This window comes from Leptopilina boulardi, unplaced genomic scaffold, assembly GCF_019393585.1.
Source record: "Leptopilina boulardi isolate dan_hultmark-lab unplaced genomic scaffold, ZJU_Lbou_2.1 LbouV2_327, whole genome shotgun sequence".
Lineage (NCBI taxonomy): Eukaryota > Metazoa > Arthropoda > Insecta > Hymenoptera > Figitidae > Leptopilina > Leptopilina boulardi.
The window spans coordinates 4,109,077-4,129,794 of NW_026137893.1; the positions used below are offsets into that span (position 1 = coordinate 4,109,077).

Genomic DNA, 20,718 nt, shown 5'->3' on the forward strand with positions numbered 1-20,718 from the left:
GTCGGCTCTGTGTTCCAAAACCCACGCTGGGATGCCTACGACACTCGTTTAACAACCCGTGGTCGTCCAACCATTCTCGTAATACTCTTGTCTTTCTTATTTTTCCATTTTTTTTTCCTCCAAGATCCTCTTGATTTTTTTTTTTTTTTTTTTATTTTTTTCCTCTGCTCATTTAGAGGTAGATCCTACCTTCTTCGAAATGCTGGAGGCATATTACCATACAGTTATGGATGCAGGTGCGCGAATTCCCTTTTGATTCTTCTCGATTATCGAGAGTTGGCTCCATTGATAAATCTCATTCTCCCGCTCGCAGATTTCTCCCGAAGGAATTAAAATTGCAAACTAGATTCTTGTTTTTTTTTTTAAATCGATTTCGTTGATTCAAAATTATTCTCGGAACTAGTATTTGGTGTATCTCTGAATTCTGAGGAGTCAGAGCTTTTATTTATTTATTTTATAAAAAAAAAATTTTATTTTGTTTCTACAATATGGTAAATATATTTCCGGTTTTTTTCTCAATATGGAAAAATTTATATATATACAGGGCCCACACACAACTATCGGTCTATTTATGATAAATATTTATTTATAATTTCTATGTTTATATCGCGCGAGAAAGTGGAAATCGGACCGGAAACTAATTAGCAAGCGTCAATTAGTTATCAACACTTTGTAAAAGAAAAAACGATTTCTGATGGCTCATAAACTAGTTTTTCTCACTATTAATATTTTGCCATTATGTTATCGTTGAGTATTTTTTTTTTTTTTTATAACATTCAAGAGAAATTGCCAATAAAAACCATTTAGAAATTAGACGAATTTTTATTTATGGTTTTTATTTGTCCGAAATTCCAAATCACAGAAAACTAAAAGGTATTAAAATAAGCTGCAACACTTCTTATTTTAATCAAATGTTTCTTATTTTAATCCATTTTGGTATTAAAATAAGTAAAAATGGATTAAAATAAGAAGCGTTGCAGCTTATTTTAATACCTTTCAATTTTCTGTGATGGCAGAACAAACAATCGATTTTTAAAATTTACCTATCAAATTATTGTCAAGAAAAAATTGTGATTGGTGAATTTTAAAAATCGATTGTTTATTCTGCCATTTGCAATTTCGGGCAAATAAAAATTCGGCGTTATAAGAATTATAATAAATAAAATTTTTAAATGCCCTATTTTAAATAGATCAAAGTGGGTCAATTTCTGATTTTCTGCATATAGGATATATAAATTCAGACGCATCGAGTAATAATTGAGACATAGAAAAATGAGTGTAACATTTCCCAATTAACTTTTTGACTTATTATATTGCATTTTTTTTATGTGTGTGTGTGGAGGAAGACCATTAACATAACTCGTGCAACATGTCAGAGGATTGGTAGCTGCGGGTTTGGCCTGATGCAAATAAATGATAGTTGCTCCTTTCATTCGCAAATCCTGACTCTCATTCTTTCCTCTTCCTTCGGATCCCAACTACACCACCCTCGACCCCAACGGATAGTTAATTACTCTATACCATAAGATTCGAAGCCTTGAAATTTCTTATAGATTTTTAATTCTTTTTATGTTAAATGCGTATACTGGTTTTTGAGCTTCAGGGGTTTAGACCCTCAATAATTCTCAAAAACAAAACATATTTTCGCCAAGGCTCCCTAGTTTTACCTTTCATTTATTTTCCGCATTTACTTTCGTTTATTTTTCCTTCTAATTCTCTATAATTTTGGCCGAAAAAATTTTTTAGGCAAAAAATTGTAGAATTTTTTATTTTAATAAATTATTTCTTTAAAAATCGTTCATCCTAAAAGTTGCGTATTTCAGCTTCAAAATATACTATTAAAATCAATGTTTATCATTTTCACGTTCAGTGCCGTTTTTATAGGGCATTAATTAAATGACAATTTCAGAGACTGTTCGAAACTTTTAAAAAATTATACTTTGGAAAACGAAAATTAGGAAAGTAATATAATATAACAGCTGCAACTTTATGCTCCCTGAATGCTTCTGCCATCTGACGGCGGCAGAACGTAATGAACCTGTCATTATATTAGTTTTTTTTTTTCGTTTTTCCGATAAATTATTAATTGTAGGGGAAATTGGTAGAAACAAAAACAAATTCCTTTTTTTAATATCTACATAGTCCATCTGATGAAATTATTTCTTAAATAAAATTTCTTGAAGAAAAGTTGAGTTTTTGTTATTTTGAATTTTTAAACTAAAGATAACTCGTTTTAGCCAACCGAAATTTGGTTACAAGAACCAAAATTGCCTATAATCAAACGATTTTGTTTCAACACTGAAAAAAATTCTAGTTAGAATAACCAGAATTCTGGTTAATCCAACTAGAATTTTGGTTAGGGTTAGGGTATATTTAACAGTTTAAAAAAATTTCCAAAAATTTTCAAAAATCTTTTTTCTAAGTTTTCATCAAGTTTTCATTTATTTTCCGCATTGACTTTCGCTTATTTTTCCTTCTAATTCTTTATAATTTTTATTTTGGAAAACTTTCTCTCTTCTATCATTTTTTTTAAATACGATAAGTGTTGTCTCGGCCTACACGTTTTCTTTTCTTTTTTTAACATAACCTTCTTTAATATGTAATCTTTGCGCACTCAACTTGTTGTCCCCTTTTGAAAAACAATATCTTCGATCTTTTCTTTACGTATATATATATATATATATATATATATATGTATAGCTTCGAGGAATATTGTACAAATCTTTTGCTCTCGCATTTCTTGTAATTATGGGAAAAAAATCGATTTTTGCTCATGGGGGTCTTTGATTTATTAGCTGTGAGTTTTAGATAACAGAAACTGATTCATATATTGCCACAAGGTGTATAAAATATATGTATAAGACTTGCGATGCCACTATCAGATTAATTATTCCTTTTTACTCTTATTTTAGATATATATATTATTATTCAAGGTCTACACTGGCGAAATTTTTGGATTAAATTTCGCAATCAGTTTTAATAAGTATAAATACAAAATATTTAAATTGTTTCCAAGCCAATCAGTTTCTAATTCATTTCATTGTGAAGCGAAATTTAGAAATAACGGAACATTCAGAAAATTAAATTTTAATCCTAAAATTTAATTTCAAATCAATTTGTTTAAAAAGAAATTGAACCAAATTATTTTGTTGTCGTAACCAAATTATGGTTGGAATTTAAAAATGTACAATCAAATAATTTTGTTGGCTTAATCAAACACGGTGTTTTTTTAAACCGATTTAACCTAAAGGTTCTAGGATTTTCTTCTTGATTTCGATTCTAATAAATTAGATAATTTAATTTAATTAATAAATAATTAAATAATAATTTAATTTAATTTTAAATAATAATAAATAATTTTATTTTATTCTAATAAATACATAATTTTTCAATAAAAACAGAAAATCTTTTGTGGAGCCGTTTTTGGAAAAAAAATTGATTTAAAAATTCAAAATAACAAAAACTCAACTTTTCTTCAAGAAATTTTATATAAGAAATAATTTCATCCGATAGAATTTGTAGGTATTAAAAAAAGGAATTTGTTTTTGTTTCTATCAATTTCCCCTACAATTAATATAATTTATCGGAAAAACGAAAAAAAGTAATATAATGACATGTTCATTACGTCCTGCCGCCGTCAGATGGCAGAAGCATGCAGGGAGCACAAAGTCGCAGATGTTACATTGGGGGAAAGGGGGGGGGGGTTGAAATTTTCAAAAAAAAAAGGCGTTACGCATTTTGTGAACAGCCCCAAATGAAAAATTCTATAATTTTTGGCCTAAAAAATATTTCTTGTAGTTTTCAATAATCAAGAAATTATAAAAAAAAAATTTTTTAGGCAAAAAATTGTAGAATTTTTTATTTTAAAAAATTATTTTTTTAAAAATCGTTTATCATAAACGTTGCGTATACTTTAGCTTCAAAATATACTATTAAAATCAATGTTTATCATTATCACGTTCAGTGTCGTTTTTATAGGGCGTTAATTAAATGACAATTTCAGAGACTGTTCGAAACTTTTAAAAAATTATACTTTGGAAAACGAAAATTAGGAAAGTAATATAATATAACAGCTGCAACTTTATGCTCCCTGAATCCTTCTGCCATCTGACGGCGGCAGGACGTAATGAACTTGTCATTATATTAGTTTTTTTTTCGTTTTTCCGATAAATTATTAATTGTAGGGGAAATTGGTAGAAACAAAAACAAATTCCTTTTTTTAATATCTAAAAATTCCATTTAATGGAACTATTTCTTAAATAAAATTTTTTTAAGAAAAGTTGAGTTTTTGTTATTTTGAATTTTTAAACTAAAGATAACTCGCTTTAGCCAACCGAAATTTGGTTACAAGAACCAAAATTGCCTATAACCAAACGATTTTGTTTCAACACCAGTTTCTAGTTAGAAGAACCACAATTCTGGTTATTCCAACTAGAATTTTGGTTAGAGTTAGGGTATATTTAACAGTTTAAAAAAATTTCCAAAAATTTTCAAAAATCTTTTTTCTAAGTTTTCATCAAGTTTTCAGGAATTTTTTTTAAATCTGGTAATTTTGCGAACTCAACGCGACTTGAGAGAGAGAGAGAGAAAAAAAAATGGAGATATGGAGGAGGAGACAGCTATGGGTATAAAGTGGTTCGTGTAGGCATGGAAGCGTGGGTTAACCAGCTTCAGAGTTCTCGTTTATCTCCGACGCGCAGTGGTTTAGATTTAGACTTTAGACTATGAGGTTAGGTTGGGTAAGTTGTGAGCTTTCATTTACGTACCGGCGCGTTATTTTACGGAACGGAAACCGCAGACCTTGCACAAAGTCGTTGAGGTCTCTTTTGCGAGTTCCTGTAACGGCCTACACGAGAAAGAGAGAGAGAGAGAGAGAGAGAGAGAGAGAGACAGGGTGCGCCTAGTCGAGCTTGATTGGGCTTAGCGTGGCAAACCCGAACCCACACTATATAGTTTATGTATTATTACTTTTACAGACGTCTATAAGCACCTGAGTCCACATCAGCCGATAAGGAAAGTTGACTATTTCTTTTTTTATTTTTATTTTTTTTTTAGTTTCCTTTTACAATTTAATCATAAACATGTATATATAGCTCCTTGAATTAGATTCAATTTATTCATAATATATAAATATATATATATAGGTATATTCTAGCAAGTGACTTGAAATATTAATCATAGTGAAAATCAACAAAATCGCATTGAGAAATAAATTAAAAAAGGCAGTTAATAAATTTGTCAATGATAATTGAGTAGAGTAATATATAGTTTCTAAATCTGAATTAGTCACTTTTGACTAATTTAACTAAGTTGATTTGTTTATTAAATGAATTTGTAACTGTTTTTGACTAATTTTAAAAGTTAATAAATAAATTAGTAGTTTTCTACTGACATTTAACTTGACTAAAAATTAGTCAAAACAGTTTACTAATTCATTTAGTGAACAAATCGTGGTAGTTAAATTAATTAAAAGTAACTAATTCAGATTTTTAGAGATAAAATAGAAGTATTTTCAAGTCGTTGAAGGTAAGCTAAAATAGAAAAACTTTCATTCAACTTGATACAGGATTTAATAACATTTAGCATCATTTTACAGAAAAAAATGGAAAAACGAATAAAGTAACTTTTACTATACTTTAAAAGTAAAATCTAAATATGGTCCAGCGTTTCTGCGCATTTTTGGTAACTTTTACCTCGAAAATAGTAAAATTTACTATTTTCGAAATAATTACTATTTCAAAAGTAAATTTTACTATTTTCAAAGTAAAATTTACCAGAAATGCACAAAAAACACTTTAGGTTTTACTTTTAAAGTATATAGTAAAAATTACTTTATTCGTTTTTCCCTTTTTCCTCCGCGCGTAATGAATCAAAAACGTTTTTTTTTTAAAAAAAATTTTAATATTATTATAAATTTCATAAAAGTTGATTTTCAAAAAAGAAAAAAAAATTTTTCGCATTAGATGCTGGAAGACAAAATTGATGAAATTTATCACTATACAGACGTAAATTAAATTTCTATATTTATAAATAGAAAAGTATAGAGAGAAAATTGAAATGAGGACAGAACAATATTATTGTCTTTCCAAAAATTTTGTTGAAATCAAAAGTTTGGTTATTTAGGTTTTAGTTGATTTTATGAATGGGTCTATGTATAGTAAAACTGCACGTACAAATGCAAACTAACGCAATGCAAGACGCACTCGGCTTTGGCATAGCTAAGAAGCAGACGCCGAGCGAGACGGGAACCGGAAGTCTATTTTCGTGACCGCTACCAATTTAGAATCCTTTATAGTTTATACGACGTTCTAAAGTCTCTCCTATCTGTTTATATATTTATATATATAAACACTATATAATTTTCACTAATTCGTTTAGGAGAATAATAAAACAATTTTCCTACTTCAATTAAATTTTACATTTATAATTACATTTATTATTATTATTATTATTATTATTATATTATTATTATATTATTAAAAATGCGGTAAAAAAATAAAATAAAATAAATTTGCAAAGAATTTAGTGATTATTTTATTACGAGTAAGCGAGTGTTAATTTATCAAAAGAGGAAGTTCGTTGACTAAATACTCGACCATTCACAATTTTCCGGCTTATAGTTGACACTTAACTGCGAAAAATATGACGGACTGATTTTATTTTTACCACATGACGATGATGCCGCTAAACTTCACCCGCCGTTTGTGCCCTCACACACACACACACGCTTCAAAAGCGAAAATTTATACTTCTGTTGAAATAAATATATGCAAGAAAAAATTCTCCGAATTTTTGCTATATTAATTTTTTTTGTTCAAAAGAATTTCAATTTTAAGAAATTTTGCAAAAATTATTTTCCTTTTCATTTTCAAAAATTTACAAAAACAAGAAATACTGGAACAAAGAACCAAAAAAAAATATACCATGGAACAAAAAATTATACCCGAAAAAAATTATTGTTTTTTGATTTTTTCGGGTAAAAGAAGATGAAAATTTAAAACCAAAAAAAAAAAAGTCGAACAAAGAAACCCCTAAAAAATATATATATATGATCATTTTGATAAATTGGTTTTTAGAGGACAAAACCGGTGTTTTTATAAAATGTGGTGGGGAAAAAAAGAGAGAAAAAAAAAAAATTCCGGTTTCTTAAAGTGGATTTTATACGTCTCTGTCATATGATGGGTCTTCGAAAATGCCTTTCACACTTTGGCCTCTTGGTCGTTTCTTATCCTATAAAGAGGCTTTTGAGTCTCTCTTCGAGTGGATCGATTATGTCGCGGAACGCAGACCTCCATGCTTGAAAGATAGGAGTAAGTCTCGAAAAACCATATCCAAACTACCTTGAAATATTGTGATAAAAGAGAGGGAGCATCATCCCAAGTGGATTGACTTTGAAAATGCCAGTTTTTATTGTTATTGCCTTCTTTTAAGCATCGCTAAAAGTTGTCATTAAACGAAAATCTTTTTAAATGCATATAACACATAGCATTTACTCTTATACACATTCCAATATATTCTCAATACAAATTATAGGCTTTAAAAATCCTCTTTCTTTTACATTTACAATGTCATTAAACGGATATTTAATTTTTTTTTTCTTTTTTTTTTTTGTTGGACTAAATTTCGAATATAGGTAAAATCTGTACTGCAGAAAATAGAATCAAAAATACAATTTTGGCTTCTAAAAATTAAATAATAAGAGAACAATAAATTTCACTGTAAAACAAAAGGTATTAATTTACTACCAACTTTAGGTATACTAAATTGTCATTTTGGTTCTATTTTTATACCAAAAATTGGTACTATTTTAGTACTTTCTTTTTATTTTTTTAATTATTCCATAAATATTAAAAAAAAAATGTAGAAAAATCTATTTTAGAATAATTATTTCAAACTATTTTTTTAAGCCTCTCTATGGTTAAATTTAAATCTATAAACCTATATATAATTTTCATAGAAGAGATGTGAATAAAAATTCCCCCCAAAAAATGCATATAAATCAAAATTATTGTTGAAAAATTGTGAATTTTTTTTGACACAAGATAAAAATCATGTCTATAGGGTATATAACATAATTTTTTTGAGGGTAAAAAAAAGGCAAAAATATATTCCAAGAAAGGCGAAGCTTAACATGTCAACACAAATCATGAGAGTCCCAAATCTTGTCGCCATTATGCTCTTGTTATATATGAACTCATAAAAATATAACAGAAAGAATAAAAACATATATATATATATATATATATATATAAGAGAGAAAAAAATGCAAAAAAAAAAAAAACGACGAGATGAGCGAACAAATCACATTTTTAGTGTCATTCGGTTCTGTGTGTGTGTGTGCCCGATGAAAAACTTGAGGGGTACAAAGTGTGGAGAAAATTGCACTTAACGTCGTCTCCACTCTAATCTTCTTTCTGCCAGTCGTAAAAGTCAGGAATGTTAAAAAGAATCGAAGATATACTTTTTGAATTCCTTTAGAGCTTAGTCACTACTATTTTTTTTTTTTAATGATAAATCATATATTTAGGGGAATAATGTCATAAGTGGACTACTTCCTGGTTGTTTTTTTTTTAAATGTAAAATAAGTAAAAATATTTATTGTAATAGGTGCGCTTTTAATTATTTTTAGTAAAAATCCGAAGGGGCTCATGAATACCCCCAAAAAAATCATTGGCTAAAATTTTTATTTTTATGAATTTCATTTGACAGAATTTTTTTTTAGGAGAATTTTCATTTTTCAAATTAGCATTTGATTTAATTGCTTTGTAAACGAAATTTTAAGATAATTTTTAAGTGTTGAATTTTTATTTAACATAATTTTTAATTTTAACAAATTTTTTTTGCCCAACTGTTTATTTTAAAGAATAATAATTTAAACCAATTTTAATTTATCAGAATTTTACTACTTTCGGAGTAAAACGGGAACTGTACGAAGTTTCTTCGCATCAAATTTTACTCCAAAAATAGTAAAATTTACTCCAGAAATAGTAAAAATTACTACGGAAACAGTAACATTTACTACAGAAATAGTCAATTTTACTAATTTTGAAATAAAAATTGCCAGAGATGCGCAAAAATTTCGGACGGTTCCCATTTTATTCCGAAAATAGTAAAAATTATTTTTTCTTCTTTTTTTTCCGTGGCAGAATTTGAATTATTCGAATTGTTTAATGCCAGAATTTTTAATTTATCAAACCTCAATTTTTTCGAATTTTTATTTACACGAATTGTTAGTTGATAGAATTCCTAAAACATCGAATTTTCATTTGACAGAAATTACAAATGACCGAATAAACAAAAATTTCGGCGCTAATTTTTAAAGTAGTGTCCAACCACGCAATTTTCTCAATAATTTCTAATTGGTCTATTTTGAAAAATTAGAGCCGAAATCTTTGTTTCTTCGGCCATTTGTAATTTCTGTCAAATAAAAAATTCGCTGTTTTCGAAATTCTATCAAATAAAAATTAGTGCGTCAATAAAAATTCGAACAAATGAAGTTAAAAATTTGGACATTAAACAATTTGAATAACTAAAATTCTGTTGACTACAAAATCTGGTCCACTGATGACTATATACATTCCATATACGCACCGAGAATTATTGAAATTTTTCACTTGGGAAAAATACTTGGCAACTAAAATTCATTTTGAAATTATAAAAAATGCCTCAAGAAACGAAAATAACGCGACATATTGAGATCATATGTCTTTGAGAACGGGATATCCGTTTTCCGTTTTGAGAACGTTTCCGCTCAGCGAGAAAATATAGATTTAAAAATGAGCATATGGCTAATAAAAGCTCGCAAGAGAGAAGAGACACATTATTAATTATACAATGTCAGCTATATGCACACTGAAAGTCACCTGTTTTTTTTTGCTCGATTTCATTCTAAATTTTCAAAATTTTAAAAAGTATAAATCACACTGTAAATTATTATTTCTACGACATAAATTGTAATAACATTCGAGATTAATTAAAAAAAAAATCTTTTTTCCCTTTGTTTCTAAATAGTTTTCTATTAATTTTTTAGTCATTACTAAAAATTTAGTAAACACAAAAATACTAAACCAAATATAGTAATAATTAAAGATAAATTTATAGTATGATAAATCAAATTGGAAAGATTCCCCGGAAAGTGCCCCCTGTAGGTTCTATCAGAATTCCGCCGGAACTTCCAACGTATTTCCGTCGAAATTCCATCAGAGTTCCAAAGAATTTCCGATGGGATTCCGACGGAATTCTGACGGAATTTCAACGGAATTAGGACTCTTAACATTTTGGTAACAATTAATCGGAATTCCATCGGAGTTCTAAAGAATTTCCAATGGGATTCCGACGGAGTTCCGACGGAATTCCGATTAATTGTTACCAAAATGTTAAGAGTCCTAATTCCGTCGAAATTCCGTCAGAATTCCGTCGGAATCCCATCGGAAATTCTTTGGAACTCTGATGGAAATACGTTGGAAGTTCCGGCGGAATTCTGATAGAACCTCCAGGGGGCACTTTCCGGGGAATCTTTCCAAGTGGGATATTTCACTAAAAATGAATGAAAATTTCTATATTAGAATTAGTGAACGAAATTCTCACTAATTCAAAATTTAAACATTAATGTAAAATTGAAACATCAGCATAATTGTGCAATATTTCTTTGCATGGTGCAAGAAATTAAACACGTAACAAAAATATTGGAAAAATTCCAACTTAGTAGTACATATTTGCATTAAAATAATGCAAACTGAATTTCATTCAAGTTTTATTATATATATGTATTATACACCCAGGGAAAATTATATTTAAACCAGATATATTTTATTTGAGTTAAATAAACAAACATTTGTCTCAGCGCACCAACTAGACTTTTGTATTTGTTTTAAATAAAAGTTTTATTTGACATAAATAAAACATATATATATATATATATATATATATATATACACAGAAAATTAAAAGGCATTAAAATAAGCTGCAACGCTTCTTACTTTAATCCAATTTTGCTTATTTTAATCCATTTTGGTATTAAAATAATCAAAATTGGATTAAAATAAGAAGCGTTGCAGCTTATTTTAATGCCTTTTAATTTTCTGTGTATTTGAGCCAAATAAAATTTTATTTCAATCAAATAAAATTTATTTCCAAACAAATAAAAAATTTAGTTGCAGTACTGAGACAAATATATCTTTTATCTGGGTGTACAAAAATTACTTTTAGAAAAAAAAATTTTTTTTTCTAGTTATTTTTCTTTTAGAAAAAAATGTTAACAAAATTTTGGATAATCAAAATAAATTATATATAAATATAATAATAAAATGCTTGGTCTGTCCTTCTGTCCTAACTTGAAGTTGGCCTTTTCTGATTTCACGTGTTTTTTTTGAATAGTAATCTTATGACGTGACAAATTTTGACAATTCTTTTTCTCATTTTTGCCAAAGTTGTATAATATTGTGTTTCCAAATTTCGAAATAAGTTTCTTTAAAATTCCAAATTCGAAAATTCAATTCACGAAGCTGAAGTACACAACGTTAACCAAGGAAATTTTTTTTTAAAGTTGTATATTGGTTCAAAAATTGTATACAAATACAAAAAATTTATGATGAGAAAAAAGGTGCGCCAGGAAATTTCGTACAAGATAGTAATTTGAAAAAAATTTATTTTTAAAAATTAATTTTTAAGGCAAAAGGGGCCAACGAAAAACTATTAAATATTAATTATAAAAACACAGGCCTCGAATCAACTTAAAGACACAAAAAGTCGTTTTAGTCGACTTATATTCCAAAAAAAAAGTGGATTTGTTTTTCATTTTAACAAAAATGTTTTACAGATTTTTAAATAAAAAATTTTTTTTAATAATAATCCTTTTCAAAGGGTTAAAGTTGAAATTTTTGGAAATAATTAAATTTCAAAAAGCTATTGTTAATTTTCAAACAATTATTAAATTTTACAGAACTAAAAATAATTTATCAAACAATTTTTGAAAAACATTTTTTAAATGTAATTGAATTTTTAAAGATTTAAAATTGAGATTTTTGAAATTAATTGAAACTTTAAGTGTTTTGTAATTCAAATTTTAGATGATTTCACTAAAAATTTATTAGAAAATGCGGACAAAATACAATAATTAGAAAATCATTTTTTTAATTGAAAAATGGTTTCAGATAGTTGAAATTTCAAAGAATATTATTAAAATAGTTAAAAATAACTGAATTTCCTTAGAGTTATAATTGAAATTATTAAATTTCAACAAAAAAAATTTTCGATGGACAATTTTATAAATAATTAAATTTTAGATGCTTTTAAATTCAAATTATTGAAAAATCAATTAATTTTAAATTCAAATTTTTGGGAATAATTAAATTTTATTTGATTTTAAATTTGGAAAATAATTGAATTTCAGTTCATTTTGAATTAAAAATTTTGGGAAATAATTGAATTTGAATTGAAATTTTGGATAATAATTTAATTTAAGTTCATTTTTGATTGAAAATTTGGATAATTAATTTTGAATATAGAAATTTTAGAAAATAATTGAATTTTATTTCATTTTAAATTAAAAACTTGATAAATAATTAAATTTTAAATTGAAAATTTTGAAATTACTTGAAACTTTAAGTGTTTTGTAATTAAAATTTCGGGTAATAATTGAATTTTAGTTTATTTTGAATTGAAATTTTTAAAAAATAATTCAAAAAATTAAATAATTAATTATTAATAAATAATTAAATAATTCAAATAATTAAATTTTAGATGCTTTTAAATTCAAATGATTGAAAATTCAATTAATTTTGAATTCAAATTTTTGGGAATAATGAAATTTTATTTGATTTTAAATTAAAAATTTTTGGAAAATAATTGAATTTGAATTGAAATTTTGGATAATAATTTAATTTAAGTTGATTTTTGATTGAAAATTTGGATAATTAATTTTGAATAGAAATTTTAGAAAATAATTGAATTTTATTTCATTTTAAATTGAAAACTTGGTAAATAATTAAATTTTAAATTGAAAACTTGGTAAATAATTAAATTTTAAATTGAAAATTGTGGATAATTATTATTAAATTTTAATTGATTTTGAATTAAAATTTCGGATAATAATTGAATTTTAGTTTATATTGAATTGAAATTTTTAAAAAATAATTCAATTTTATTGTGATATTTTTAAATTATAAACAATTGTTAAATTTCATAAAAATTTTAATTGAAAAATAATTTTAATATAATTGAATTTGTGATGTATTTCATTAAAATTATTAAAAATAATTAATTTAGTGAAGAATCATTTTAGTTCAAAATTTGTTAAATAATTGAATTGAAGAAGATCGGAAGAAGATTCTACATTTTATACTAAAAAAATGTATTTTATTTACATTTTTTTTTTAAATATCAAAAAAAAGTCGATAAAAGTCGTATTTTTGAAATAAGTCGGAAAAATAATCCGAGACCTGTAAAACATATAATTTCCATTATTATCATTTATTATGTAATAATATTCTAATAAATTAAATTATTATTAATAATATTAATCTTTAATTTCTTTATAACAAATAATTAAATACTCAATTTGGCGCGCGTTTAATTTTGCTAGTTTGTAATAATTTATTATTATTATTATTATTATTATTATTATTTATAATAATTTGTAATAACAATTGCAGATCTTTAAATTGGCATTTATTTGAATCGGAAGAAGAATTTAGATTTTAAATAGTAAATTGGAATATGACGACTTGTCGAATTTTATTATATATATAGTTTAAATTTACTGCGTCGAGTTATCTTGGTTTAAAGCAAGTCTAATACGGGAGCATTAAAGAATTCAATTTATATTGTAAATCGACGACAGACCACATCCTGTCTAGTTTCCGGTGTGGAGAACCGCCCCTGGCTTCCTTCCGGTCGTTTATCAACCGCGAGAAGCGTTAAGGAAGGCTTGCCAACAGAATGGCATGAGCGAAAGTGAGAGAGAGAGAAAGAGAGAGACACGTGTAATTATTTACTTTACCGATACAAGTAAAATTTAGCTTCTGGATTAAAATAATCAACTTACAAAACAGATGACAACTCGAAAAAACATTATCATTAATTACAATTTTCATTTTAAGGAAACCAGCCCTAACATAACCTCAAAACTGAGAAATGTTTTTTTTTTAAACCAAATTTTAATAAAAATTAATTTCTAACAATTTAATAAATCTTGTAAAATAAAATTAATTTTTATTAAAGTTTTGTTTGCGTTAAAAACTATTTTTTAGTTTTGTTTTTATGTTAAATTGCTCTCTATAAAAAGAATTATATTAAATTATAATTATTTTTTTGGACGAATTTTCATTTTTCAAATTAGCTTTTGATATAATTTCTTTTTTAAACAAATTTACAGAATTTTTATTTTGTAGATTTCTTATTTCACAGAATTTCTTTTAACACAATTTTTTATTTCAAAAAATTCTAATTAAACCGAATCTTAATTTAGCATAATTCTCATTTAACAGAATTCTAACATCGTTAATTTATAAATATCAAATTAATATAAAAAATTTGGATATTAATTTGATATACACTTTTAGTATATCAATTTTGATGCTAAATTTAAATTAATTTGACACTTTTTAGTATAAAATTTGATACTTTCAATTTATAACCGTAAAGTGATTGAAATTTTTAAATGTCAGCATTTCCAATTCACCGAATCTTTGTAAGAATTTTTATTTGATAAAATTCTTAAAACGATAAATTTTCATATTTGCTCGAAATTCCAAATGTTCGAACAAACAATAATAAAAAAGATTTCGGTGCGATTTTTAAAATCAACCAATCAAAAATTATCTATATAAAATTGTTATTGGTTGATTTTAAAAATCGCACTAAAATCTTTCTGTTGATTATTATTTATTCGGTCATTTGCAATTTCGGACAAATGAACATTCGGTGAATTTGAATTTTTGACATTGAAAAATTCTGTTAAATTAAAATTCTTTTAAATAAAAAATTAGATAAGGAGAAATTCTATAAAATAAAAATTCTGCTAAATAAAAATTCGATTTCAAAAAACTTCTGCAAAGTAAAAATTAATTAAAAAAAAAAAAAAATTCCCTCAAATTCTAATTCAAAAAATAAAAATTAGTCTAAATAATCCAATAAAATTATTTAAAATGAATATTCTAACTAATAATATATTTATATGATAATCATACGCCCCGATATTTAAATGAGTTAGAAAATTAAAAATTGCAATTGCCGTTATTATTTTCGATATTTTAATGCGGCAAAATAGTGATAAATAAAAAAAAAAAGGTTATTATGTCCAATAACACACAAGAAAATCACTTTTGTCAGGATATCCTTTTGTTAGAAAAAAAAAAAACGTTTTCAGAATAATTTTCAATATTCACTAACTTCCGTGTTGCGGACAAGAGAGGAGATGAAAAAAAAAAATAGAGAGATGGAAAAAGGATGTCCTTCCGGCGGAAGTTACTATAGAAAAGTTTCGAGCATCTTTAAAGGAAATCGGTTGCTTTTTATACAATAGATCCGTTCATTGATTACTAAACAGATGCTCTCGCGGTAAAATATCTATTACCTATATATATATAGAAAAAAAAATCATTTTCAAAATGAATGGAAAATTCAAAGAAGAAAAATTGTAAATCAATTCAATTTTTTGAATTTTTATTTCATTATTATTTTTATAATTATTACACTGAGAAAAATGTTTAGTCAGAACATTTAGTTGGGCCAACAAAAAAATTTTGTTGGTATTTAACCAACCAAACTATTTTTTTGAGTCAACCAAAAAATTTGGTTAAGTGTTTTTTGTTGGCATAACAAAAATTTGGTTTGGTTAGCTCAACCAAATTTTTTTTGTTAGGTCAACAAAAATGTTTGGCTATGAGCTGAGAGCGAATCAAATTATTTGGTTGTCGCAACCAAATTTTGGTTAGGACAACAAACGATCATTTGGTTTTTTTAGACCAAACTATTTTGTTGTGTTAACCAAATTATTTTGTTGTCGTAACCAAATTTTGGTTGGAATTTAAAAAAAAATTCAACCAAATAATTTTGTTAGCCTAACCAAATGTTTGGTTGAAATAACTAAATTTTGGTTGGAATTTAAAAATGTTCAATCAAATAATTTTGTTAGCCTAACCAAATCTTTAGTTGAAATAACACGTTTCATCCAACCAAAATTTGGTTACAAGAACCAAAAATTGCCTAACCAAACAATTTTGTTGCAAACACTAAATTTTTTTTTCTCAGTGTATTATTATCATCCATAGCTATATATAATAAGTATATAATACCTTCTTATAATAACGAGAATGTAAAATATGGATAAATTTAAATAATATATATATGGTATATTAAAAATGAGAATGAAAGAAAAGAACCACAGGACACTTTGAAGAAATTTACGACGTATCTCATTAACACATTGATTTACCTACAGAAGATTATTATTATCCCGCGCACTGAATATAATCATTTAATATATAATAATGATTAGAGGATATTAAAAAAAAAAAAAAAATTCTGGCGCCGATAAGTTGAAAAATAAAATTTACCACTTTTTAATATTTAATATATGCGAGTTCATTATAAAGCAGAAGCTCTTCTTTTTCTTCATTAAATTCAACAAATAAAAAAAAAAATAAACAAAACATGTCCCATTAAATAGTCATTTTTTAACTAAATTTGCGAAAACAATCTATAAATCTTCAAAAAAAAAAAAAAAAAATCTCGAGATTATTTTTTTCCGTCAAATTTGTTTATTTATTTTAATTTTATGTTGATGAAATAACATGCCATTGAAAAAAAGGAACTTATTAATTTGTGCATACAAAATGTGTTTTCCGCACGAGACTGACGAGACATGATTCTCTCGATATATATATTAATATTATGTTAATGAATTTATTATTTTTCTTTTTTTCTCTCAATTCAAAGTGATTTAATATTTAATATATAAAAACAGTGCGACGAGTTTTACGTAAGAAAAATCCAAGAGAGCAAAATAGGGAGAGAGAGAGAGAGAGAAAAAAACAGGTATAGTATTAATCGCAAGAGGAAAGAATTTGCCGGATATCCGCTGCGGCATAGGCTGAACGGTGAGGCCGTACTATCGAGAGCGTTGCACAACATAGGATAACTATGATAACACACACGAGAGAGAGAGAGAGAGAAAAAAAGGAAATCATTTCAAATGAAAATAACATTCGAAAGAGAAAGAAAATTATTTCTTTAATTAAAAAACAAAAAAAGGGTTTTCAATTATGAATTTTCATTTTTTTCCAAAAAATAGATTTTTGCACTGAAAACAAAAAATTTGATTCAAATACACCCAGAGAAATGATTTATTTGAACCAAATAAAATATATTTCAGTTAAATAAACGTATATTTGTCTCAGAGCCTACTAACTTATTTATTTGGCGTAAATAAAAATTTTATTTGTCAGAAATAAATTTTTCTTTGGCTCAAATAAATTTTTTATTTCAATGAAATAAAATATATTTGCAACAAATAAATGAGTTAGTAGGCTCGGAGACAAATATACCATTTCTCTGAGTGTAATCGGTTACTTGCAGAAATTTTGACAGGGCCCAGATCGGGACCGGATTAGGCTGCCCTATTAGGAAATAAAACGCCGCGCCTGAAGTGGCCCTGATTACACTCAGAAGAAAAAAAAAGTTTGAACCAAATGTACCATTTTATTATATTTACCCAATTTTTTGGTTAGTTTAAACAAAAATTTTTGTTTAATTCAAATAAATATTTATTTGATCTAAATAACTGTTTGGTTTATTTTAATAAATTTTTTGAACAAAGAAAAAATTTGATTGAGCTAAATAAACGTTTGGTTTATGCAACCAAATGTTTGGTTAACTGTAGATATATCAATGCATTTATTTTGTTGATTTAACCAAAATTTGCGGTTGCTTCAAACGAATTTTTTTCTGAGTGTAGGAAATCTACATTTTCTGGTCGCCCTGATTTGGTCCTGATCAGGTGTGATGTTACATTTCCTACTAGGGCCCTGATAGGTAAATTTCTATACTGGTTATTATCACGGTTACCATAAAAATTTTATTTCTTTTTCCTGATTTCCAGTTAGAATTACAATTTTTTTCCCTGACTAATAAAAAATATTTCAATTTGCTTTCAATTACAAAAAATTGAAACAATCATTATTTTTAATTATTTAATTTATTTATTTTTAATAAGAAGTAAAAGTTTGAATTGAAAATTTCAAAAATTATCACGCAAAAAAATCTTCGCCTGGAATAGCGATAAGTTTCTCTGGAATAGCGATATATTTCTCTAGAATAGAGAAAAACTTTCGCTGTTTTAGTGAAACATATCGCTGTTCTAGATAAAGATTTTTTTTTTTTGCGTGTAATTTTTAGTAACATTTTTAGAAATTTGATATTACAGTACTTTTCATAAAATTACCTTATTATCAAATAAATATTTACTTGAACCAACTAATTTGTTTGAATTAAATATAAATTTTATTTGAACCAATAATAATTTTTGTATTTAAAGCAAATACCATTTAAGTGATTTAAATAATAATTATTTAATACAAATAAATATTTATTTAATAATAGGCAATCGATTATTTGAATCAAATAAATTTTTTTTTAATTTTGAATAGTAAATTTTGATAGTATTGCAGAAATAGCATATCTTTTTTTTTTAATAGTGTTTAACAAAAAATAATAAATAAAATATTAAAATTTACAATCCAAATGACAAAAATATTGTTTTTTATAAAAAAAAAAAAAAAAAAAATCTAATAAAATTAGTAATCTGAGGCAATAAACAATGACGAATGTGGGACAGCTGTTGGCTATATATGCACTCTGTACTGAATTTTGTGCGTATAATATATTATAAATTTGAGACGTTATCCCGCTGGGAATGACACGCGCGTTGTTGCCTCTACTGGTTTCTTATATTAATATTATTATTTTTTTTTCTTTATTATTATTATTATAATTCTCTGTCTTTTTAATGTTCTTTTTAAAATCTATGGGTTTTTGACTCTCTGCGCGAGCTTCTTGCCAAATGCTAATTGATAAACTCATGAATATATCGGCATTAGTGTCTTCGAGACCAATTATTTTTTATTTAAATCTTTCAAACAAGTGTATAAATCATCGATGATTTTTTTTACTCGTAGTACAAAAAAAAATACTTTCTAATTTTTAATATTCTTTTATGGAAAAAAAACTCAAAAAAAAAAAATGTTACACTGAAAAAATATTTACTTGATTCAAATAATCGGTTACTTGACAATTGTCAAGTAAATATTTACTTGAAGTAAATAATTTTTATTTTTAATTAAATAAACTGTATTTGGACCAATTTGAAACAAATATACCATTTAATTGATTCAGACAATAATTATTTGAAATATTTATTTGATATAAATAAATATTTATTTGATAATAGTCAAGTAACAGATAATTTTAAATCAAGTAAATTTTTTTGTTCAGTGTAGAATTTTAATTTAAGTAATAGGATTAAATTAAATATAATTTTCACTTGAGCCGAATTTTATTTTTTCGAATTATTATTTCTGCAGAATTTTCATTAAACTGATTTTTTATATTTACAGAATATTTATATAACCATAAATTATTTGCTTTACAGAATTTTTATTTCTACGAATTTTCGTTTAACAGAATTTTTATTTGCTCGAATTTTCATTTAACATAATATATAGCCATTTTAATTATAAATTCCATTTAATAAAAATTTCATTAAAATTGCTATTATGTTAAATCAAAATTCGAGCAAATAAAAATTCGAAAAAATAAAAATTCTCTGAAGGTAAATAAAAAATTCTTTAAAATAGAAAATCAGTTTAATGAATATTCTGATGTAAAATAATAATACGAAAAAATAAAATTTGGCTCAATGAAAATTATATCTAATGAAATTTTATTATAATTAAAATTCTAACGATTTTTAGAATTTATTCATGTGTCCTTTTTTTTAGTTTTTTTTTATTATAATTTTTTTATTATATAGAAAAAGAACACAGAAAATTATAAGGTATTAAAATAAGCTGCAACGCTTATTTTAATGCCTTTTAATTTTCTGTGAAATTACCAATAAAATCTGTTTTACTACATTATTTCAATATAAATAAAAATTGAAACGTATTTTATTTTTAAGTTTCTAAAGTTAAAAAATTTTTCTGTTTCTTTCGTTCGGTATTTGTATAAAATCTGTAAGATTTTCAGGTTTGGATATAGAATACATGCGTGTATTGGAATATAAAGTCGCGATATGTTTGTGAGATCACGTAACGTCAATTTTTCCATTCATGATTTTTATTTCTGCCAGTTTTTGGTCCCCTCCCCTCATGTGGCTTTTCCCATTGAAAACCACTTCTTTTCTTTCTTTCTTTCGCTTTTTTTACTATTATATATATATATATAGAAGATCCATTGACTCGTTCACGACTATAACACACCTATAATGCTATGACCTAAGCTAACATTTCGTGACGATCGACATCCGGCCAGGATCATCACCGAGAATTGGTGCAGAGGAAGGAAGAAATCGTCATCGTTCCAATCATTCAATGACTTCTGCCCACGATATCTTATGAAACAATTTTAGAAGCATAAAAAAAAAAAAATTCTTTAACACTGATTGAGTGTTTAACTTTTAGAAAGTAGAAAATGAAAATTAATTAAGAGATTTTTTTTTTT

The 20,718-nt window shown here is 25.7% G+C and overlaps 1 protein-coding gene across 1 annotated transcript in view; it reads right to left on the reverse strand.

The window, feature by feature from the left end:
• The window catches only part of LOC127284894 (eukaryotic translation initiation factor 5B), a 159,889-nt gene that overhangs the window by 46,094 nt on the left and 93,077 nt on the right, over positions 1 to 20,718 (reverse strand). The window lies entirely within an intron of this gene.